The following is a 25,002-nucleotide window of genomic DNA, read 5'->3' on the forward strand; positions in this document are numbered from 1 at the left end:
ACAATAACAACAACAACAACAAAAAACACACATTTCATTTTTTCACTAAAAAAATCATAGTATTTTGTTAATTCCATCAAATATTCTTTAGGGTTCACGATTCCATGAATATCCTATAAATGTTTTTGTTTGTTTCTTTGGTACCACGGATTGAACCCAGGGGCACTTCACCACTGAGCCACATCTCCAGGTTGGCTTTGAACTCACAATCCTTCTGCCTCAGGTTCCCAAGCCGTTGGGATTATAGGTGTGTGCCACCACATCTGGCCTATAAATGTTTTTTTAACATGTAATTTGTTTAAATCAGGATCTCACAAATAGACACATCAATTTTTAAAAGGACAAGTGAATAGATTTAAGGAAATTTAACAAATTATTAGAAGTTCTTTAGTGTTATATAATATGAAATAATTGTTTTGTGTGTGGGAAGGGGGTACCAGGGATTGAACTCAGAGGCACTTAACTACTGAGCCATATCCCCAGCCCTATTTTGTATTTTATTTGGAGTCAGGGTCTTACTGAATTGCTCAGTGCCTCACTTTTTGCTGAGGCTGGCTTTGAACTCTCGATCTTCCTGCCTCAGCCTCCTGAGCAGCTAGGATTATAAGCATGTGCCACTGCGCTTGGCTGAAATCAATTTTGATTGAAAGAGAAACAGTCTATATTTTAACACAATTCAATGAGGTCAAAGGAATACTTCAAATAATAATGAGTATTTGTCCAACAAAAATTAAAAGTGGGAATATGCATTGCTGATTACAAATGCATTTTGGAGTTGAAAGAATAAAATTTTCTAAAATATATTCCTTCTATCGATTGACTTGGCTTTGAAACATAAACTCTCGCCCTCTCTACATTCAGTTGTACTTCTATAGCCAGCTTAACATTCTTCAGTTCAGCCTCATTCTTCTTTTCCCTCAGAGATACTATTTATTTTGTATTATTCTTATAATCTTTCTGGATAGGTGCAAATAACAATATATCTTTAAAAATACTTTTTGAAAAACCATGTACAGTTAAAACTTTAAATACTTTTGACAGTAATTTTAAGATGATAAAAGCAATGTCTCCACCATGTATATTATCACTTTATCCACAACACTCTACATATTTTACAGTGACACACATATTTTACTGCAATTGGAAATCGGGAAAACCTTTTTGGTTGCCTAGAGTAGGCTGAAAATTTTAAAAGCAATAGTCCTGAACCTATGAAGGCAATATAAAAAAAAAAAATCTTCATTTGAAACTTCAGAGCAGTCTCTTAGTTGTCTATGTTATAACAAAGAGTTAAGATGTTTGCTTTGTTCTGTTTATTTCTTTGAGGGGTGGAAATGAGGTTTTTTGTAAAGGCTTTTTTTTTTTTTCCTTCAAAGAGTTTTCCTAAAGTGGGGGGATTTGTTTTCATTACACATCAACATGGACACTGTTCTCGTGGCTCTCGTGACAACTTGAATTCAAGGCAATGTGTTTTTCTGAAATCCAGTGTATTCAGCTGAACATGGGTATTCCTTGTGTTCTTGTCCATACATGAAAGGAACTGGCACTTTACCTTGAAGAACAAATTTTTTAAAACTCACAAATGCAACTTGTCTTTGACTTGGGTCTGCATTAATTACTAAGGAATCATTCAGCAATAATGTCTGTAAATATTTCAATATCCTCTGAAACTGCAATTAATTAAGGGGATGTTGATTCTAAGAATTATGCTACCAGTAAGGGAATGAGGGAAGAATTCTAACTCTGGATGCCAAGTTCAAAGCAAAATGTCATTATCTTGCTTTTGTAATATCTATATAGAATGTAGTTAGAGGGGACAAGAATTATACAAACATTGTTAAGTAAAAAGTGCACACAGAACGCAGAATTTTTTTTCCATTAATTTTGACACTTTAGTTCAATAAAATGCTCATAAGGAAAACAATCACTTAAAGCATAAGATTTAGTTACATTGCTATTGTTAAGGACTTATTGAGAGCAAAAGAATGAACACTGATCAACTTCGATAGCTAAAATGTAATTGGTTATTTTATATATATATATATATATATATATATTTTAAAGAGAGAGAGAGGAGAGAGAGAGAGAGAATGAGAGAATTTTTAATATTTATTTTTTAGTTTTTGGCGGACACAACATCTTTGTTTGTATGTGGTGCTGAGGATCGAACCCAGGCCGCACTCATACCAGGCGAGCACGCTACTGCTTGAGCCACATCCCCAGCCCTCTTTTTATTTTTTTAAAAATATTTGTTTTAGTTGTTAATGAATCTTTATTTTATTTATTCATTTACATGTGGACCTTTATTTATTTGTTTACATGTGGTACCTCATACATGGCTAGGCAAGTGCACTACCACTGAACTACAACTCTAGTCCAAGACATCTTTAAAATCTCTTTTCTCTTTCCATTGCTATGCCATTTCTTTTTTTTTATTTAGAGGGGATTTATTCATATTTTTTTATTTTTATTTTTTTTATTGTTGGTCGTTCAAAACATTACATAGTTCTTAATACATCATATTTCACAGTTTGATTCAAGCGGGTTATGAACTCCCAACTTTACCCCGTATACAGATTGCTGTATCACATCAGTTACCCTTCCATTGATTGACATATTGCCTTTCTAGTGTCTGATGTATTCTGCTGTCTGTCCTATTCTCTACTATCCCCCCTCCCCTCCCCTCTCCTCCCCTCCCCTTTTCTCTCTCTACCCCTTCTACTGTAAATCATTTCTTCCATTTGTATTATCTTGTCTTACCCCGTAATTGGTTATTTTTAAGTTGGACACCTATGCTAGGCTTTGAAAATACAAAGCAGAAAGTAAAATTATGAAAACTTCATCAATACATTGACATCGATGTTTGCTTGTAGTTTTGGGTATCCAAAACCTTTTCCCACACCTGGTACAGGTGCCCCTTTTACCGGCACAGCCCTGGCAGTAATGAGAACCCGAATGGTACATAGAACTTTAACACATTCTGCAAGTGAAGAACATATTCTTTCCATATGGATCAAATCTTGTTTTTTTTTTTTTTTGAAGTCAAAAAAAGCAGCTTTTATTCAGCTTTCTTCTATCACTTTCTGCGGTATTCCTTGCACCATCTTTACAGTATATTTGGAGTGATAGCAGCACCAAGATTCTTTTCGCAGTTTTCCCAGAGCATCCTTCCATCCACAGTTCCCTCACACACATCGCAGTCCAGTCCTAAGAAATCATTCTCTTTCTCTTCAAGGAGAACCTAAAATCAAACAAACAAAAACAACAAATGACACATTGGAAAGTGTCACATAAATAAATGGTACCCTGATTCTGGGTGTGAGGAGAGATTTGACCGTAGCAAAACAAGGAAGATCAGCCTATAGCACAAAAGGCATTAAAAGTTACGCAAATGGCCATCTTATTATACCAGTTGAATGCTTTTTCAGCATCAGAGTGTCAGAACCCAAAGGAACCTTGAAGCTCCAACCTTTTTCTGTTAGAAGTGCAGCTGCAGAGGCTGAGCGAATTTCCAGGGGTCAAATAGCATGGAAGGGGGCCCCCAGATGTAGACTTTCCCCCTACTGCTGTGCTACACTGAGTTCCAAATTGCCAGATTACATCTGATTCACACCTATTGCTTTTCCACTAAGTTTCCCTTCTTTCTAGAGGAGCAGTACTTGGAGGGACTACTTTCAAGTTGCATCTGTCTTTATTTTACCTTCTGCTGTCATCTCAGGGAACATTGTCAACTATTTTAAATGGCTTGTTTTCATTTCACTATTTAATGTGCTCAAAAAACTTTATCCAATTATATATACTCTACTGATTATTAAGCTCTTACAATTTCTAGGAAACCCTCTGGCCAAAACAGGATGAGACCCTAGAGCAGTTTCCAAAGCTTAGGAAATATTTGTTCTCTCCAAATCATATTAATATTTAATATTTACTTTTAAAGACAGATGCCATATTTTTACACAAATATTTATGTAAAAATAATTGTAAATAATTATGTCATAAAGTACAACATAATATCAATTTTCACTTGATAGGAAAGAGACACTATCAATAAACTATGAAGTATTTTTAAAAGAAGCAGCACAACAGAGCAGGGAGGAAGAACAGGAGGAAAAGATTAACATTAAACGAAGACATGAGGTGGGAGGGAAAGGGAGAGAAAAGGGAAATTGCATGGAAATGGAAGGAGACCCTCATTGTTATGCAAAATTACATATAAGAGGTTGTGAGGGGAATGGGGAAAAAAACAAGGAGAGAAATGAATTACAGTAGATGGGGTAGAGAGAGAAGATGGGAGGGGAGGGGAGGGGGGATAGTAGGGGATAGGAAAGGTAGCAGAATACAACAGTTACTAATAGGGCATTATGTAAAAATGTGGATGTGTCACTGATGTAATTCTGCAATCTGTATTTGGGGTAAAAATGGGAGTTCATAACCCACTTGAATTTAATGTATGAAATATGATATGTCAAGAGCTTTGTAATGTTTTGAACAACCAATAAAAAAAAAGAAAAAAATAAATAAATAAAAGAAGCAGCACATAATTTGTTATAATAGCTCCCCCTAGTGAACATTGAACACTATTGTTTTCTGAACACTTTTTCGGGTTATTTTAATACTGGGCAGTGTCTTAGAAATCTTTCCATCATGACTGTAAACAAAAGCCATGTCACCAAATGGTCTTTTCAGCTCCATGTATAGTTGAAAAGAATTAACTATATTCACAGAATGATTTTCAATTTGAAAAGACAGGTGTTATTTTTTTTTTATTCAATTAAAACAAGAAGATGAAAAAGAACAAGAATCCAGCAAATATAATTGACAATAAGAATTGTGACTTACTAAGCAATTCTATGTGCTACAGATTCTGCCTAGCACTTACATGGGACATTACTTCCTCCAGATGCAAAGCCCTTGGAAGAACTTATCACTTACATGGTATCCCTATGAAAGGCACAGCCTGACTGTAACCACTGGAAACATCAGGAAAACCTGGTGATGAGTATTCCTCATCATAAGAAACAAAGACTCTGGAAACAATTCAGATTAAAGGATTAAAAAAACAAGGCAACCAAATACAACTCCTCTTTGTAGATTTGATTTTGTACTGCAGGGGAAAATTCTAGAAAGAGCATTGTTAGGTCAACTGGCAAAACTGAAAGATGAATGGTAGATTACACAGATTCCTGAACTGTGTTATATAGGATAATATTCCCATTTTTAGGAAATAAACATTGAAGTTTCTAGAGAGGGAAAGGTGAGATAATTTATACTCAAGTGGTTCATAAATAATTTATGCTCAAGTGGTTCATAAAAAAATGCATGAGTGTGTGAAGGGGTGTGTGTGTGTGTGTGTGTGTGTGTGTGTGTGTGTGTATGTTAATGGGTACAGAGTTTTAATTTTGCAAAGTGAAAAACTCTGTGGCTGGATGGTGGCAATGGCAGGTCAGCATTGTGAATGGACTTGATACCACTGAACTATACACTAACAAATGGTTAAGATGATGCCTATTCAAAGATTTTTTTTTTATATTTATTTTTTAGTTGTAGTTGGACACAATACCTTCATTTATTTTTATTTTTATGTGGTGCTGAGGATCCAACCTAGGGCCTTGCACATGCTAGGTGAGTGCTCTACTGCTGAACCACAACTTCAGCCTTCAAAGACTACATTTAAAAAATTTATAAGTAGAAGAAGTGGCAAAATAAGGCTCATGGGGTTAAATTTTAAAAGGCGAATCTGGGTAAAAGGCGTTTGTGTGTTCTTTGTACTATTTTTATTTTGGCAATCTTTCTGCAAGTTTGAAAATATTTTCTATATAAATAAAGCTGTGAAGATCCCTCCAGCAGAGAGTTCCGTCCTCTCCCCAGTTGAGCCACCTTGTGAGAGGTGCCAGGGCCCCTGAGACCACCTGCACCAAAGCCGCTCACTCCAATTCAACCTCCTCAGTTGCCCTTTCATTCAGATGCCCTGAGGTGAGTAGATGACCAAACTGACCCTGGCTGGGTTGATCCCTTTAGATGATGGCATTCCTTTAATTTATCAACTGGCTTCCTGGGGCCTGAGTAAACTCGGGTTGTGTGAGGTCAAGTAGACCAAGAGCCAAAACCTGTCTGTCTGGTCCTGACTCTGAATTGGCTGTGTGGCCTGAGCAAGTTGTCACCTTTGGAGATGAACACTCTGACCTAGAATTTTTCTAAGGCTCCCTTTCATGTAATGGATTTATATCTTACCTCTGCTGCTCCTCAGAACAAAGTTATCAAATACGTTCTAGACAATATGTCTAATGGCCCAGTCATCAGGAATGAGAAATCTTCCAAGTGTTATTTTTTTCCTCTTAGTAATTAACTGTTGGTGCTATGTTGTTACATTGTGTCTAAGGAATGCTCCTAGTGAGGCTGTGTATGTTGTATAGAAAGAGAAAGAAAGAAGAGAGAGGAGGAGAAGGAAGGGAAGACAGAGATGGTATTCTTTCTATTAGGAAGAATAACATGTATCCATGGTGACAGTTAAAAATGCTGATCGCAGTGATGAATACTGTGATCCCAGTGGCTCGGGAGGTTGAGGGCAGGAGGATCACAAGTTCAAATCCAGCCTCAGCAACTTAGCAAGGCCCTAAGCCACTTAGTGAGACCCTATCTCAAAATAAAAAATAAAAAGGGCCCTGGATGTGGCTCAGTGATTAAGATTCCTGGGTTCAATTCCAGGTTAAAAAAAAAAAAATCTGTTGCACTGATTTACATGGAAGACTAATGCTTTTCATTTTGTAAAATGTTTTGCAGTTCTAGAATGATATCATATCCATTTTCTCATTTTATCTTTCAACAAACAAACAAACAATATTATCCTGAATAATCAAGTAATTTTTCTTTTTTTTTTTTTTTTTTGGTTCTGGAGGATAGAACCTGTGGCTCTTTACCATCCAGCTACACCCACAGTCCCTTTTGTTTTTTATTTTGAGATAGGGTCACACTAGGTTTCTGAGACTGGCCTCAAACTTTCAAATACTTCTACCTCAGCCTCCTGAGTTGCTGAGATTACAGGTATGCACCCCCATGCAGTTTATCCCCATTTTAAAGATGAGAAAATCAATTTTTTTAAGGAATCAGGCTCTTTATTTGAGGATCAGTTTGAGTCAGAAGGGAGACAACACTGGAAAAATAAAATTGGAGATGGTCAATGACTCTTTGTTAATCTGTGGTGGTTCATGAGTTAGAATCCAAGTTTTATCCCAATTAAAATTTTCAGAACCTTTGAGATCTCTACAAAAAAAAAAAAAAAAAAAAAAAAAAACCAAGCTGAACACTTCAAGAAGTCTCTGTCATGAAAGGCAAAGAAAGGCTGAGAAATCTTCCTAGATTAAAAAAAAAAAAACCAAAAAACTGAAGAAGCATGAAAATAAATCAAGCATATAATCTTAGGTCGGGACTTAAATTGGAGAAAAGAGTTGCTTTTATAAAAGACATCACTGGGACAATTGCCAAAATTTCAATTTGAACTGTATGTTAGTATTACCCATGTTAAGATTTCTGATTTTTATCACTGCACAAAGATTTTATGTAATCTCTTATGTGAGATTGCCCTCGTTCTCAGGAGATTTGCAATGAAGTACTTAAGGATTCTATAACCCCAGTAACCCACCCTCAATTGGTTCAGAAAAAAATTTAAAAATATTGCTTGTATTAGTTTATTATAGTTACATAAGCCATAAACTAAGAAATGTGGCAAATATGGCAATACAAGGTCATTGCAATATTCTTATAGTTTTTCTGAGGCCTGAAATTTTCCAAGTTAAAAAGTTCAGTAGAATAAATAAAAAGGAAACACCTAGATAAAAACAAACAAAAAACCTTAACCAGGCACAATGATGTACCCTGCAATCCCAGATACTCAATAAGCTAAGGCAGGAGGATGGCAAGCTCAGGGCCAGCCTGGGAAACTTAGTGAAACCTGGTTCAAATTTTTTAAAATGTGCAGGGGTTATTGGGAGCTGGGCATGTACTTCAATGAAATAGCACTTGCCTAGCTTGCATGAGCCCCTGGGCTCAAACACCAGAATACCAAAAGGAAAAATCACTCTAGGAAGTCATATTGCTTATTTATTTATTTATTTATTTGCTTATTTGCTTATTTATCTTTTGGTACTGGGTATTGAACTCAGGGGCACTTGCCCATTGAGCCACATCCCCGGCTCTATTTTATATTTTATTTAGAGACAAGGTCTCACTGAGTTGCTTAGCACCTCACTTTTGCTGAGGCTGGCTTTGAATTCGCCATTCTCCTGCCTCAGCCTCCTGAGCCACTGGAATTACAGGTCCGGCTTCTATTTACTTTTATTACTATTGTTGCTATTGTTTTTATTAAAAATTTTGTTTATTTTTATTACTATTATTAATGGTATGTCATGTTGCTTTTTCTATGATTTTCATTACTATAATATAGTATCCTAATTTGTCATTATTGAGAAACATGACAACTCACCAAAGTGAACTTTCTACAATGCAAACAAAAACAGATGGGTACACTTTGAGGTTGAAATAAAATTTCAGACTAATTTTGCAAGTATATTTAACATTTTGAATATTTCAAATGAAATATACAGAAATTAATCTATTCCAGATAATTCTGGGTATTTCAGGGGCTAAATCCTCTAAACAAACTGTGATCATAATTGTTTACATTGGTGTTCCCTGAGCAGTGTTGGGGGTTTTTTTGTGTTTAATCTACAAGACATCCCATCATAGCCTACCACTGGGACCACTGAATCCTGCTGAAGAAGCTATACTGCCATTCAGATTGTTGCTGCTAAAATTTAAAAAAAAAAAAAAAAAACCTCTGAGTTATCTGACTACCCTACAATCATCTATACTCCCTGATTCTATTTCTATTTTCAAACTCTCAAAGCTAGCTTCTACCTCAATCCACCAAAATGGTTTTTGTTTGTTTGTTTGTTTGTTTGTTGTACTGAGGATTGAATGGAGGGGGACAGGGAGGAGGTTGTACTAATGATCCACATCCCCTACCCTTTTTAAAATTTTTTATTTTGAGACAGGGTCTCACTAAGTTTTTTGGACCTCAATAAATTGCTGAGGCTGGCCTTAAAATTGTGATTCTTCTGCTTCAGCCTCTCTAGCCACTAGAATTACACATGTACACCACCATGCACAGCCTGATTTCCTATTTCAACTATTATTCCTTCTACATATCCTTGGAGAAAAAGGTCTTTTGTTCCAACTGCGTTTGGTTTTGTTCTTTTAGAAAATAAATTAAAAGATTTTTAAAAAAATTTTTACTATTATTATAAAGTCTCAAGAAACAGGGAAAAAATGAAGTTAGGCACAGAGGAAGAGAAATGAGGATCAAGTTAGGAGAAAATGTTAAAAATATTTTATTTAAAAATGATGTATTGGGCCAGGCATGGTGGCACATGCCTATAATTCCAGTGGCTCAGGAGACTGAGGCAGGAGGTTCAAGAATTCAAAGCCCACCCTCAGCAAAAAATAAAGCATTGAGCAACTCATTGAGACTGTCTCTAGATAAAATACAAAATAGGGCTAGGGATGTGGATCAGTAGTTGAGTGTCCCTGAGTTCAATCCCCAGTACCTGCCCGCCCCCAAGTGTTGTATTGTTTTGATGCTTAGTGATAGAGCACTTTCCTGGCATGCTGGAGGCTCTATATCAGATCCCACCACCACCAAAATTAAAATAAAATTAAAATGGTGTATGTTCATAGACACATTTCACATGGGGAGGAAATAAAAGGACATGCACGGGACCAACTGTGACCAGCTTCCATCTGTTGTGCATTGCATTTACCAGTGAATTCAAAGATAGTGCTTTGATTTGAAGCAATGTATTTTGTCAGGGCAAACCCACCCAGTACCTGGGGGAATGGACATATATACACACACATACACACACTTGGAGTATATATGCCACCATCCATCCTATATCCCTCCTGGGTTCTAACTGGGCAGAATGAAATGGCAGGAAGCAGGACTGGCAACCCTTCAGCAGGAAGTTTTCATCCCTGTCTCTCATCCCCCTGGAACCCCTGTAACCTGCTATTTTTGTTCCGTACTCTTGGGGGATTGCAGGAGGACTGACTAGCTGGGAAGGCAAGGTCTGCTGCCCAAGGCATAGAAGTGGTTATGGGAGAATATTCTAACAATTCAAAAAGAAGATATCATTATTTAACATTATTTAGTAGTCCCTGCTATGCTGGACACTGGTATTTCCAGACAAGCACTAGGTGTTGCAATGGTAGTACCCAGTGGGGCAGAGAAGGGCAAAGTCACCTTCTTAGCAGTTGTTCAGTGAGGTAACAAGGAGGTAAAACCTCTGTACTGATGAGTATTGAAGGATGAAGGAAGAGTCCAGTACACAGATCCTGAGAAGGATTAATTCAACCTCTGCATAATTATAAGAGAGAGAAACTGTTGAAGAGTGAGCTGGGGCAGATCTGAAGGGCATGCCACACAGAGACAACAGCTCATTCTAGGTAGTTACTACAGGGCATCATGCTTCTCAAACAGGTTCCCCTGCAGTGTGCCAGGAGGTCTAGTAAGTCACAAAGCAGCCCATCTTTGAGCACACTTTAATGCAGTGTGATATTCACACAAACAGATGTGATCAAATAGCAAATTCATGTGGAGTTCTAAAGATAAGCCACAATATTTAAAATTTATTTTTTATTTTTCATTTTTATTTTTTATTGGGGATTAAACCCAGGGGTGCTTAACTACTGAGCCACATCCCCAGCCCTTTTTTAAAAAAATATTTCATTTAGAGACAAGGTCTCTTAGAGCTTCACTAAGTTGCTGAGGCTGGCTTTGAACTAGTGATTCTCCTGCCTCAGGGGCCAAGCCACCTTCCTAGCAGTTGTCCAGTTAGGTGACATGGAGGTGAAACCTCTGTACTGAGAGGAGTACTGAAGGATGAAGAAAGAGTTTTTATGTGTCTGGCCCACAAAATTTTTTTTGGTGGGGGACATTGGGGATTGAATCCAGAGGCGCTGAGCTGAAGTACCTCCCCAGCCCTTTTTTTTTTTTTTTGAGAGAGGGTCTGGCTAACTTTCTTGAGGCCTATTTAAGTGGCTGAGGCTGGCCCCGCTACTTTAAATATTTTAAATTTTTTGTCTCCTGCCATCTCTATCCCTTGCCTTTGCAGGCAAATCCTTATTCATTTGCAACACAAGAAGAACTGCAATTATGTAGGCCAGATTGGTACTTAAGTAAGAAGCTTGCCTTTTTTTTTTTTTTAGTTTTTAGATCAACAAGGCACTTTAACTAATTTATGCTGTTAAATTTATTTTCAATTAGTTCCTTTTAGTATTACATAATATTAGGGTTCGTTGTGACATAATTATACAGATATGAATGTAGCTTGCCCTAATTCAGTTCCCAGTACTTCCCCTTTCCTTCCCCCTGCCCGCGTTCCCTCCCCTCTACGCATGGGGGTGGATTCACTGTGGTGTGTTCATACATGAACACAGGAAAGTTAGCTCAGATTCATTCCACCATTCTTCCCTTTTTCCCCTGCCTCCTCCCTCCCCCTCAGTCTCCTTCTTCTATCCATTGATCTCTCTTCTTGTTAAATCTATTTCTGTTGTATTTCTTCAGTTTATTCTATGCTTATGAAGTCTATTACAAAGAAATCAGAGATTTAATTAAGACTTTTCAACATTTATATCCTTCTTACAAAACTTAATACTTGGGCTACGGTTGTGGCTCAGTGGTAGAGTGCTTGCCTGGCACATGTGAGGCACTAGGTTTGATCCTTAGTACCACAGAAAAATAAATAAATACAATAAAGCTACTGTGTCCATCTACAATTAAAAATTACTTAAAAAACAATACTTTAATTCACTTGGATTGATTTTTATTTATTTACTCTAGTATAAGATATTAAGTATGAGAACTAAATATGTTTCTCCCACAAACTGCCAATTTTTCTAATATGTCCCATTATTTTCTCTTTTTATTCATGGTACATAATTTTATCATAACTTTATCATATATCAAGTCGTTTTTTCTATTACATAGACCCTGTCTATGGCCTATTTATTCAATTGGAACTTGGATTGTAATTGCATGAAACTTTGAAAGGGACAAGTAAAAGACACCACTTTACAGTAGTGATTGTAATGGTTCTTTGCAGCCAAGACTTCATCTCTATCTGGCAGGCAAAGAAGCAATGAGGACAGACCGGCCCAAGGAAGTTGACAACCAGACAGAGAACGTCTGTAACCTTAGTAGCCTCAGGGCTCTGTGTGGCAGGAATAGGTTGATCTGCAGGACAACAGCTCTGAGGTACACAGGTTTCAATTTTCCAGCTTTGTGCAACCCAGTCCCCACCCAAACTCCATGGGGACCAATTCAACTGAGCCCACCTGGATCATGTGCTCCTCTAAATCTAACCAGCATTGCTAGAAGAAAAAAGAGTTGATGCCAAGAAAGTCACTCAGTGTTACCAGAAATGAATGCTAAGCAAGTGAAAATAATTGGAAATCATGCAGGAAAGCTATGGGTATTTTTTTAAGTTGCACACATTCTGCAAGTTATTATAATTATTCCATCATTTAATTATACTTTCTTACAACACAAGGAAGCTATTGTTGTATGTGTAAATATATTTGCATGGGCAGTCTTGCCAAATTTTTGATTCTAGAATTTTTCAGTTGATTCTCTTTGGGTTTTTAATTAGACAATAATATTATCTGCAAATAATAACTATTTTGCCTCCTACCAATTTTTTTTTAGAATTTGGGGCTGGGGGGGTTTGGCTCAGTGGTAGAGCGCTTGTCTAGCACATGCAAGACCCCTGAGTTCGATTCTCAGCACCACATATAAATAAATAAAATAAAGGTATTGTGTCCAACTACAACTAAAATATAAATATTTTTTTTAAAAAACAGGGATTGAATCCAATAGTGCTTTATCACTGAGCCATATCCCTAGTCCTTTTTTTTAAAAAATTTAAGATAGAGTCTCACAAAGTTACTGAGGCTGGCCTTAAACTTGAATCTTTCTGCCTTTGCCTCCAAGTTGCTGGTATTACAGGCATGCCTAATTATACTGATATTAGTCATAATTTTTTGGCCTTTCTATTTATTTCTTAACTTTTTATTATAGATGTTCTACTGACCTATTGAAAAAACAAATTTGAACAATGCAGAAGAGACAAGAGGGTTAAAGCCTTTCTCCTTTTATATACCCTTTTAATTGTACCCCATTGCCACAAATTCCTTGGATATTTTTCATCTATTTTCTACACATATAAAATGGGATATAATAACTTTACATACCTGTTATATAATGTTACCGAATGTTGTATATAATGTCACATAATTATTTCATCCCCAATAAAATTTTTCTTCTTTCTTCTAAAATAGATGAATCTCTTTCCCTTTTTCCTAATTTTTAAATATAAGACAGTCATCTCCTGCTTTTTTTGATATTTAGGACCTGACCATTCTAGCACTAGTTTTCTTATACTTGAATGCTTATGTTTTGCCTTTTTCATTATCTTGCCACAGATCTTTGAGTGGTTGTTTAGGAAATGTATCTCAGTGGTATATTTTCTAAATCCTTATAGCATTTGAATGTTTATCAATTTAATCAAAAAAATAAACAGCATGGTTCTAAAAGCTGAAGATACTGTGGTAAATAAAAAAAATTGTTTTGTTATTCAGCTTTCTGTTGCTGAGACAAAACACCTGATAAAATCAAGTTTAAGGAAAAAAGGCTTATTTTGGCTCACAATGTCAGAAGTTTTAGTATATGATCAGCTGGCTTCATTTCTTTTAGGCCTGTTGCCTAGCATGTGTAAGACCTTGCCTGGGTAGAAGGTGGCAGAGGAAAAACGCTCAGCTCATGGCAGCCAGAAGTGAAGAACGAGGGGAAGGAGCAAAGACAAGGTATAGTTCCCAAGGGCACATTCCCAAAGACCATTTCCCCTCAACTGGGCCCCGCCTTCTATAGTTTCCACAACATCCCAACAGTGCACTCAGATTATAAAGCCATCAATAGACTAATCCACTGGTGAGGTCAGAGCCCTCATGTCCAATCACTTTCTAAAACCCCACCTCTGAATAATGCTGCATTGGGTACCAAGCCTTCAACACATGAGTCTAGCACTAGTTTTCTTATATTTGAATGCTTATGTTTTACCTTTTTCATTATCTTGCCACATCTCAGATCCAAACCATAACTGTGAGGGAGACAAACAATAGTTCAAACACTAAGAAGTGACAGAGTCTGTGCTACCTTAGGTACAGGATTTCTTTTGGGGGTGATGAAAATGTATTGGAATTCGATAGTGATGATGGAGGCACAACTTTGGTAATATACAAAAAAACACTGAGTTGTATACTTCAAGAAAGTAAAATTTTTGGTATATCAATTATATCCCAAATAAAATCAACAAAAGAAACAGTACTCTGTTTGTATGTTAGAGGCAATGATTCAGGACAGGAGATGTTCTTGAGTAGAGAGTGGGGTGGGATCTACCTTACATGCTTTTTTTTTTTTTGGTATAGGGAATTGAACCCAGGGATACTTAACCACAGAACCACATCTCCAGCCCTTTTTCTTTCTTTCTTTTTTCTTTTCTCTTCATTCTTTCTTTCTTTTTTCTTTTCTTTTCTTTTTTTTTTTTTTGAGACAGGGTCTTGCTAAGTTGCTTAGGGCCTCACTAAGTTGCTGAGGCTGTCCTTGTCCTTGAATTTGCAATACTCCTGCCTCAGCCTCCCCAAATCCCTGGGATTACAGGCAAGTGTTACTATGTCTGGCCACATACCTTTCTCTCATGGTTATAATTCAAATGACAATGTACTGAGAAATTCCTGGCCTACACCCTCTTTCTTCCATGGTACTGTAGAGGTTGCTCCATTGCCTTCTCTATCAGATACCTTTATGCCCACATTTCACACCAGCCATTGTCTGACTTGTTAGCCCTTCTCCCATGGTAGGTGGCAGCTCTCCTCCTCTCTGCCCTGAGGCTTCTCAAACAATAGGGAGACCTACGGGAGCTCAGCCACACTCCCTACCCAACCAGCAATGCCAACGAATGGGGGATGAGTGCTGGTAGATAAAGACTCTCTTCTCCCAACCTTGAGGTAGATAGGCCTGAGGTTCCTTCTGTTGAGGTCTTCAAAAGGTGGCATAAGTCCCAGTCTTCTGTAGCACCAACAAGTTCAGTAATGCAGCGTGGGGTCAGTTTTTCTTCCTTCATTATTTCCTCTCTTCTCAACTGAAGTCCTGTTCCCTGGAATCAATTCACCACTTCAGCTGCCAGCACACCAGCCTTTGTCACAAGCTCAAGCTTGAGGGAAGAACCTGACTGAGATATCACTGGAAGATTAAGGCCAGCCCGATTGTTTTTTGTTTGTGGATAACAAACTTGTTCTGGATGCTTATAGAATTTATCCTGTATCATTAAATTTTTAAAATTCTGTCAGGATATTTCCAGGTACGTTATTATTATTATTGTTGTTGTTGTTTTGTTAACAATTTGCCTGGATCATGGGGTTTGCTCAAATTTTCAGTCTGAGATCTTTCTTTGGGAAAGAAAATTTCTCTTCTTTGGTGGTAATTTCTGCCACAATTCTGTCATTCCTTTCTGAAATTCCTCTTAGGCTCAGGCTGAATCCCTTCTGTTTGTTCTAATTGCAGCTTTCATAATTTTTATCATTGTCCAAACAATCTCTCAAGTTTGTCTTCTGCTTAGTTAATTAGATTTTCACCTGTTTTCAGACTCATGCCCAGCTAGCTACTGGGGTGGCTACATGGGCTCAGATTTTCTGTCTATTCCAATAAGCAGATGGAGAAAACATACCATCTGTATTGTATGTGCTGATTTGTTTCCCCTACTGGAGTTATCTTCAGTACCCAGGTCTCTGCTGCGGTAGTCAAGCACCCTTTGAGTCCTGTGATCCTCAATCCTACTGAGGAGGTCAAAATGTCATTTTTAGGAAAGAGCATGAGATAAGTTCAGTTGAAAGCCTTCCACCCACAGTCTCACAGGTTTCTTTGTCTTCCAGGTCAAGAGTCTGATGGTATTTATCTCAGGGTTGTTGTGAAGCTTACCTAAAATAATGTACACAGAGTGTTTTGTAAACATGAAAAGCCCTTTGATTTAGAACCACCCAATCATAAAACCATGAATACACCCCAGTCATAAAGCTTTATGTAATTGCATTGTTATCTCCTTAGTAAGTTTTGGGAGTGGGCAGATTGTCTGATGAGCTGAGAGTATTAGGGTATCCAATCCCTTTCTAATTTATATATTTTTTTAACTTCCTGCTCATTTGTAAGGACTGGGATAAAGACAACTAGCGCCTTTGATCTGCTGGGTACTCTTTTTCCCTTGTTAATGTACCAACATTCAAATTTCCCCTTTTTTATGCACCAATTTCTCAGAGTGTGCATCTCACTAGAGGCACAGTGCAGATGAGGCAAACCCTATACCTACTCTAAGGATGGACATTTGATTCAGTTTGGGCTAATCAGTGTGAACTTATTTCTGCTAGGGTTGATCAACTGATAAAATGTAAGCCTTTTGCCACCAATGGAAAAAACGTGCCAGAGAATGCACTCAAAATCAGTGAGAGTGGAACCAAGACAGAGCAAGAGATGGATTTCCAGTTTATCATCTGAATACCTGTTTCGTGCAATATCTGAACATGACCTATACCTCCACTTCCTAATTTCTGAACTCCCAAATTCTCCTTTTTGCCTAAGCTTGTTTGAGTTAATATTGCATCATTTATAACAAAAGATCACTAATTTATATACAATGGATATGTATAAATTTAATCCTTCATTTAGATTCTATTTTCAGGCTATTAATAGGAAGAAGAGGGGACTTGAACATAAGACTAGTTTGAAGTCCAATTACTGTCATTAATCAGAGGTTGATATTAGATAAATCATTTCTCTTTCTCCTTTTTTAGTTATTTATTTTGTTGTTGTTGTTGTTGACCAAAACCAGGAACTCTGCAGACTAGGCCTGTGCTCGATCATTGAGCCACATCCTGCAGCACTGGATAAGTTATTTCTGAACATTTTTTATTTTCCTTAAAATAGAATGAGATCTTACTTATTTCATACACCTATGAGTGCCAAACATGAAATCTATTTGCAAGCACTTTGTGAAATATAAAGCATTTTTTTAAAAAAACAAGTAATTAATATCCTATTATGTTGTTTTGTCTCATAATAAAAGGAAATATTATTTCTTTTTCATGAAAATTGGTGTCAATTGAATGTTTCTCAAAACTATTTGTTTTTCTCTTCTAGCTAAAATCTTGAGTATGCCTTTAATTCTTCCTGTTTTTCCACTGATATTCTAACTAAAATAGCAGGAAAGCCTTATTATTCAAATATCTCAAAATAAGTGGTATAATGACTATTATTTTTAAGAAGCGTAGTGGCTGGGTAGTGCCTGTGTTATAGATGTAACAAATTGGCCATGAGTTGATAACTAGTAAAGGTGGATGATGACAGCATGAGTATTCCTTATATTTCTTCTGTCTTTGTACAGGCTGGAAATTTTCTATAATATAAATGTAAAAAGTATCTGAAACTCTAAGGAAACAAACACCTAACTGAAAAGATTTGCTAACCTGTAGCTCTCTGATTCTATAATATATGTCCAAATACCAGTTTTAATAGATGAAATCATATCTTAGATTGTGTAAATGGCCTAGATTCATTCACTTAATTTATAGAAGCAAAATAATGATAGACAATTCAGGAAAATAATATAAAAATACCCAGCTACACCTAACAAGAGAAAAGCAGGAGACCCTGATAATGATGATAATTTACTATAAATAGAGCCCACATCCTCACCATTTAACTATGGCCAGAATCCTAGCTCCATACTAGATACTACTCTTTGATTGCTTTGTGGGTCTCTGTAGTGTTTAACTTACTGGAAATGAAAATAAAAAGGAAAAAAACATTCATTTTTATTTTTTAAAAGGAGTAATATTCTAGCTAGCTTTTTGCTGCTGTGACTAAGAAACCTATAGCTTGCACTGCTAAACATCTCACAATTCATCCCACAAATTCCAAAAAGATCCAAAAGCTTTATGACAATGAACCACATTGTCAGGTTAGTCATAGCAACAACCCCGCTCTCAGTATGAATTTGTTTCAGCCAGCTTTTTCACTGATGTGACTAAAAGGTCTGACAAGAGCAATTATAGAGGAGGAAAAGTTTATTTAGGGACTCATGGCTTCAGAGGTCTCAGTCCATAGAAGGCTGGCTCCATTCCTTAGGGCTGGAGGTAAGGCTGAATATCACAGCAGAAGAGTGTGGCGGAGGGATGCACACATGATGATCAGAAAGCAGAGAGAGAGACTTCTCTTGCCAGATACAAAATATTTCCCCCCAAATCATGCCCCCAATGATCTACCTCATTCAGCCACACCCTACCCACCTTCAGTTACCACTCAGTTAATCCATATCAGGAGATTAATTCACTTATTGGATTAAGGCTCTCTCCTCTAAATCTTCTTGCATTGTCCCACACTTGAGTTTTGGGGGAACATCTTTCATACAACCCATAATAAGGAAAATTTTATTTCGGCTCACAGTTTGAGGCACTCAGCCCATGGTCCACCAACTTCATAGCTCTGGGCCTGAGGTCAGACAGAACTTCAAGGCAGAAAGGTAAGCAGAGGAAACCAGCTTAGGACACCAGGGAGTGGAGAGAAAGCCTCACTCACCAGGAACAAAACATAAACCTCAAAAAATATAAAGGTACTTCTCCTGTGAACTGTTTTCTCCAGCCATACCTTACTTGCCATAGTTACCTCCCACTTATACCATATCCATGGATTAATCCATGAATTAGGTTATAGCTTTCATAATCTAAACATTTCACCTCTGAAAATTCTTGCATTGTCTCACACATGAGCTTTTTGGGACATCTCATATCTAAACCATAATTTCTGCCCCTGGTTCCCCAAAGCTCATACCTATCTTACAATGCAAAATACATTTAGTCCATTTCCAAGAATACCTAGTCTTAATGGTTCCAACATCACCCGAAAGTGTAAGTCCAAAATCTTATCTGAGACTCAAGGAAAACTCTTGGATGTATTCCCCTACAAGGATCAAAAGCAAGTTGTGGGGCTGGGGTTGTGTGGCTCAGTGGTAAAACATGTAACTTATATGTGTAAGGCACTGGGTTCGATCCTTAGCACCACATAAAAAAAATAAAGTTATTGTGTCTATCTACAACTAAAAAGATATTTTAAAAAAACAAGCAAGTTACCCATATCCAATATACAATGACACAAAGTAAACATTTCCATTCTATAAGGGAGAAATAGGGACACAGAAGGAAGAGATGGGACCAAAGCCAGACTAAAATCCAACTGGGCAAACAAGTCCTGTAGATCCATATCACATATATGAGGCACATGGAATTGTGATGCTCTTTCCAAAGGGCTGTGTAACTCTACGCCCATGGTCTTCCCAGCTAGAAAACAGATAGCCTCTCCCTTGGCCTATCTTTGGTAGATTTCCGCTACTTTTCTTGGCAAATATTCCATGTTATTGGCATCTCTTAATCTCAGAGGTCTCCATTGCAGCTTTGACTTCCTTCTCACATCTTTACACATTGCCCTCTCAATGGCTGCCTTCAGGGATTCCAACTATGCTCTTTGCCTAGCCTCTCAGGCTTTCCTTTGAAATTTAAGTGGAAGCCTCCATGACCCAACTCCAGCACCCTGCATTCCTGCAGAACCATCACTATGTGGTTGATGCCAAGGATTTCTGCCTCTTGAGTAAGACTATGGATGCAGCAGCCTCTGAGTGCCTGAGAGGCTGAGCACAGTGAAACAACTTCCTCGGCCCTCAGTGCAGGATACATACATGGTCTCTTCTCAAAGCAACTTTTATTTTATTTTTACATTCTTGAGCTTCAAATGGGTGTGATCATGCCAATTCCTGAGATGCGCTCAAGCCATATTTCCTTGTTGTGGGCCATCCATAGACTCTGTGTGTGAGCTATGCTCATTGGAGCAATATGAGGGGACAGGTCTGGCATTGCACGCTGATGGCTGTGTGATGTAAGTGTGCCTTTCCTCTTGCTCTGCCTGTGAACCCACAAAGCACCTGAGATGGGTGTGTCTTGCTAAGATGTCAATCAATCTGTTGACCACAAGACATCACAAAGCAAGACTCCACCTTTTGAAACCCTATCTCCTGCCTTATTTGGTGAAGAACATCCCATAGAAGCTCCTTTAAGTATCCCCCCTATAAAATAAAGAGATTCCAGGTGCCCGCTCTCTCTCTTTCCAGTGCTGTCCAGCATGGAAGCTGACCCTTAAGTTCACAGAGCAGTCGCACCTTCAACCTGAGAAACTCATGTTCATGTGTTGTGTGATTTCTTCACCTTTTTCTTAGTTTAATGTTTTAGCCAGCTCCTTTGAACCCAGCTCATCTCACCAGCACGGGCAGCTGGAGAAACTTCCTATCATTTCTGGGTAAACTATTTAGCATTTCTTTTGTGGTTGCAATTTCTTTGACAACCATGTATTCCTTAGCCCTATGTTTCCTTGCACTTTTCTGGTCAAACTGCAAGTTTTTCAAATCTTTTGGCTTTGCTTTCTGCTCCCGATTTTCACAATAAACTTGGCTAAAAGCCTCCAGTAGTATCAATGCCATAATCTGAATGCTGTGCTGCCTTGAAGTTTCTTCCACCAGATTAATTAGTCCATCACCTTTAAATTCAACCTCACAGAAAGTCTTAGGATATGGGCAAAATGTAGACAACTTCTTTGCCAAAATGTAACACAAATGGCCAAATGTTCAATTTCTATTAGAGTTCTCCTTCTCCTCTGAACCTTATGAACCCAGTCTTTACTGTCCACAGTCTCAGAAGCATTCTGGTCTTCTGAGTTCCTACCAGAATTTCCCATAAGCTTCACTTACAATATTTTAAAGCTTTTCCAGCCTGCATCTCTAAACTTTTCAAAATTCCTTCCATAAACTCCAAAACATTTTGAACCACAAGATCAGGTTAGTCAGAGCAAAGACCCCATTTCTTAGTATCAATTTGTTTTAGCCAGAGTTTCATTGTTGTGACCCCCAAAAAAATTAGAGAAGGAAAAGTTCATTTTGGCTCATGGCTCCAGAAGTTTAGTCCATGGTTGGCCGACTCCATAACTCTGAACCTGAGGTGAGGCAGAAAATCATGGTGGAAGGATGGGGCAGAGGAAAGCAGTATGGGACATGCCAACCAGAAAACAGAAAGTACAAAAGAACAATTCTTAAGTACTATCAGGTTGTCTCTTCAACCAAAATATCACTCTCTGTCTTCATAAAGGTCTACATGCAACCCTACTACGTGGATGACCTTGTAGTCAAATCAGCAGCTGTCCCTCACTATGGAAACTGCAGCTTGTGTGGGAAACTTGAAAGTATCTGGGATTTGGAGTTAAGAGTAAATGACTGGGCTGGGGATGTGGCTTAAGCAGTAGCATGCTCACCTGGCATGCATGCCGAACGGGTTAGATCCTCAGCACCACATACAAAGATGTGTCCGCCGAAAAGTAAAAAATAAATATTAAAATTCTCTCTCTGTCTATCTTTAAAAAAAGAGTAAAGGACTGGAATATCAGCTCACTTATGTCTTGGCTCTTTTTCCTAGGCAAGTCACTTAACCTCGCTGGTCTTTTTTAAAAGTGGAAACAATAATCTCCACCTATATGGATGTCAAATGTGGCACATGCAGATGAATGAGCTTTGTAAACTCTAGCAGCCTATTTTGGGAGATGATTTTTGTTGTTGTTAAAAGACATTTTCATAGTAAACTATTTCAAAGTCCTTTCTTTGCTACATTCAGAATATTTTTAAAAAATTTAATCTAAATTGCTCTTGTTAAAATTAAAGGCCATTCTTTTTAGTTAAAACAAATGAGTCCATTCCACATCATTCATGGAGCATCCCATCAAAAATCATAGTCTTTAACATGTTCATGCTGGAAAGGGACTTGGCAGTCAGCTCAGCCTTCTCATTTCACACAGGAGTCGACTAAGGTCCACAGGGTAGAAACATCAGTCACAATGATACAACCAGTAGGGGTGAGATTCCAACTGAAATCAAAGTCTCTGGGCTCTGTATGACAAGATCCACAGCAGCAAACTGTATGTTGGGGCTCAGAAAACAATGCCACAGAGCCTGGCACTTTGCTATGCTAAGAGGTCTTAGAACTTACCTCAGAATCAAGGTCCCTCTCACCTTCCCTTGTTTCTCTCCCTCGAAGTATAGGAAGAGGCTTTCTATAAAGTTCCCTTGTCAATCTGACGAAATCTGCCAAAAGAGGAGCACAAATCTGGCTTCAGTTTTCTTACTAAAATTTATTAACTAGAAAAGACTAAAAACTCAGATTGTAAGAAGAAAGACAAGTCTGTCAATACATCTGCATATAATTTTGTCACACACCACTGTCCTCTATTTCAGTCTCATACAGAATCATTTATACTCCATTATCTGCTTTGTGGACCAAAAGACATGATCCTAGGCCCACTGTATGTTCTCCAAGCCCACTGAGTTCCTCTAACAATAATTTTCTGTTCCCTAAAAATGTCAACCTTCAGTTATCCTCTATAGAAAAAGGATTTTATAAGTTTCTTAATCATGTTGGACTTGGGAATGATCCCATTTCTGTGATTTTCCTCCATGCTGTGATATTTTTCCCTCTTGCACATTAATAAAGTTTTAGGTCTTTTCTCCTATTTAATTTGTCTACTGTTAGTAGACAAAATTCTTAAGAGAATCAAGAGAAATTTTCTCTTCACCCCTCACTACATAAGAATGTAAAAACACTGTGATCAAGACACCTTTTCCCCCCATCATTGTGTATCAGTCATGTCCCTTCTCAGTGAATGATACACATAAAAAGGTTCCAGAGATAAATTTCAGCAATGTTGGACAATTCGAAGTTAAGCAGGATTATTTACAGAGACTTCCCAAAACTTTGCATCAATGTACTGTTATGATATAAATCCAAGAGCACAGAATTACCCAATATTTGACCATAGAGCATTTATTTTAGTACATAGATCCCAGAGCCATATGGCATTGGTTCAGATACTGTCTTAAGTAACTGTCATATTGGAGAACACTGAATCATTCTGTCCATCATTTACTGCATCTGAGAAGTGGGAATAATAAAAGTATGTCCTTTATTGTGCTATTAGGGAGATTCACTTATGTTAACGTAAGTGAAGGGTCTGGAATAGTACCTGGCTCAGAGTAAATACTATGAAAGTTTTTTATTTTATTCTTGTGTTTTGCTATTTTTGTTGTCATTATTTTAGAGGACTACATACAACATCTCAGTAATTTAGAAAACATATATCAACATGAGAAACTCTAGGTCAATGGTTGCCCAACCTTGTAAATCTTAAAACAGCAGACTGCCAGTCCTCCCATCTGAGATGGCATTGTTCTGTGACAGGGACCAGAAGTGTACATTTTTAGAAGCACCTCAGGTGAACCTAATAATCACTCAGATCCAGAATCCACTAATTGTATCAATGCCAGTTCTTTACACTTCTTATCTAAGGCCTGTATTTCAAACTCTGAGAAGTTTTTCCCCTTGGCATGTGTAAACTTTGGAGATTTATAGAAACAGGAGAGAAAATATTATGAGCCAGCTATGCCATTAACATAGACAAAACATGTTTGTGTCTTGCTACAATGCCAGAATTTACTGAATAACAAAAAAATTCACAGTTTACACCAGTTCACCAAATATTTGTGGGTCATCTGATAGTCATAAGCAAGGCAATCACTGATACTTTTTATTCCAATCTTAACTACTAATGTCTATAGCACTTAAGTCAAGCATCACACCAAAAAGCTAAGAAAGGGTTAAGGCAGTCACAGGGTTCTAGAAGCTGAACTGAGAGCAAAGGCAGTGAGCAGATAAATTTAGTCACCAATCAAGTGGTCAGATAAGATTAGGAACCAGCCAGCCAAACTAGCCTAAGAACTTGTTCAGGGCAAAGAGCTGTCAAAGTACAGGAACTTATTCTAGGCCACAGTCCAGAGAGTTGGCAGTTTCAGAGTGTCAGCTTGGAGTAGGCCATGTATGGTCAATAAGGACAGGAGAAACCATACTATGCTGAAGCCCAAGGACAGAGATTCAGAGATTTGTCCCTGCGGTGATTTTCCTGGGCAGAGCTCATGACAAGTGACCAGGTGATGGGATCAGGAAGCCGCCATATCCAGTCTTGCAATGCTTCTCCTCTTATGAGTGTTTGATGATGGGTTGCTTTATTCAGTGATCTGCTGTATTTGATAAGTGCATAGGCCTGGATTTTATATGAGTTTAATATACCAATATATCCATGTGCTCCTGATTAATAAGTTCACAGGTGGTTATTTTATTAGCACAATTAATTTATCACTTTGTGCCTTATGGTTGTGCTAGGCAATGGTGATTGTTTACTTATATAAACAAAGTATAGAGTCATTCTACTTTAGCACTTATACTCAAAGTGAAGTAACTTGTGGCAAACTACTGCCTTACAAAATGGAGTAACCCTGGGTTAGGAATAGCCTGAAAACTATTCTACTATACATCATGGAATAACTCTGAGCAGGGTACAGCCTGCTGTACACAGAGAAAATTCTAGCAAATCTATACTTTTCTGTGACACCACCAGTCAAACTGATCTGTTAACAACAACAACAACAACAACAAAAAACACATATATTTATTGTAGTGGCTTGAAGCAGCTACACTGAAACCTGAGTAAGGCCTTTGAAAGGGTTATTACACTCTCATAGCTCAGAGTAGTATACTGAAAGGGGAAAAAAGTGGATAAGAGGTAGGGCAAGGGACAAAAATAATATAACTTTCACAAATGATAAATGGATTTCACTGTTTTTTAGACATTGCCAGTGTCCCTGTTATGTGTGTTACACCATTTTGCATTTATCATAGGAATGAGCAGAAGGAACTGCTAACTCT

General features: G+C 37.7%; 1 long non-coding RNA gene and 1 pseudogene across 3 annotated transcripts in view; one reads left to right on the top strand and one right to left on the bottom strand.

The window, feature by feature from the left end:
* Window positions 1-2,714: 2,714 nt before the first annotated feature.
* Window positions 2,715-25,002, bottom strand: part of LOC101974433 (cysteine-rich PDZ-binding protein pseudogene) — a 54,019-nt pseudogene continuing 31,731 nt past the window's right edge. Inside the window, exons 3-4 of the transcript XR_013425858.1 lie at window positions 22,237-22,331; window positions 2,715-3,241 (exon numbers count right to left, since the gene is read on the bottom strand). The product of XR_013425858.1 is annotated as a cysteine-rich PDZ-binding protein pseudogene (transcript). The remainder of the gene's footprint in view (window positions 3,242-22,236; window positions 22,332-25,002) is intronic.
* On the top strand, window positions 5,825-17,251 carry LOC144366751 (uncharacterized). 2 transcript variants are annotated; one of them, XR_013425857.1, is made up of 5 exons: window positions 5,825-5,973; window positions 12,184-12,310; window positions 13,808-13,917; window positions 14,539-15,470; window positions 16,531-17,251. It is a non-coding gene; the product is annotated as an uncharacterized LOC144366751 (long non-coding RNA). The 2 variants fall into 2 exon arrangements; XR_013425856.1 differs by lacking the exon at window positions 12,184-12,310.

The sequence above is a fragment of the Ictidomys tridecemlineatus genome, chromosome 9 (genome assembly GCF_052094955.1).
Source record: "Ictidomys tridecemlineatus isolate mIctTri1 chromosome 9, mIctTri1.hap1, whole genome shotgun sequence".
Taxonomy (NCBI): Eukaryota; Metazoa; Chordata; class Mammalia; order Rodentia; family Sciuridae; genus Ictidomys; species Ictidomys tridecemlineatus.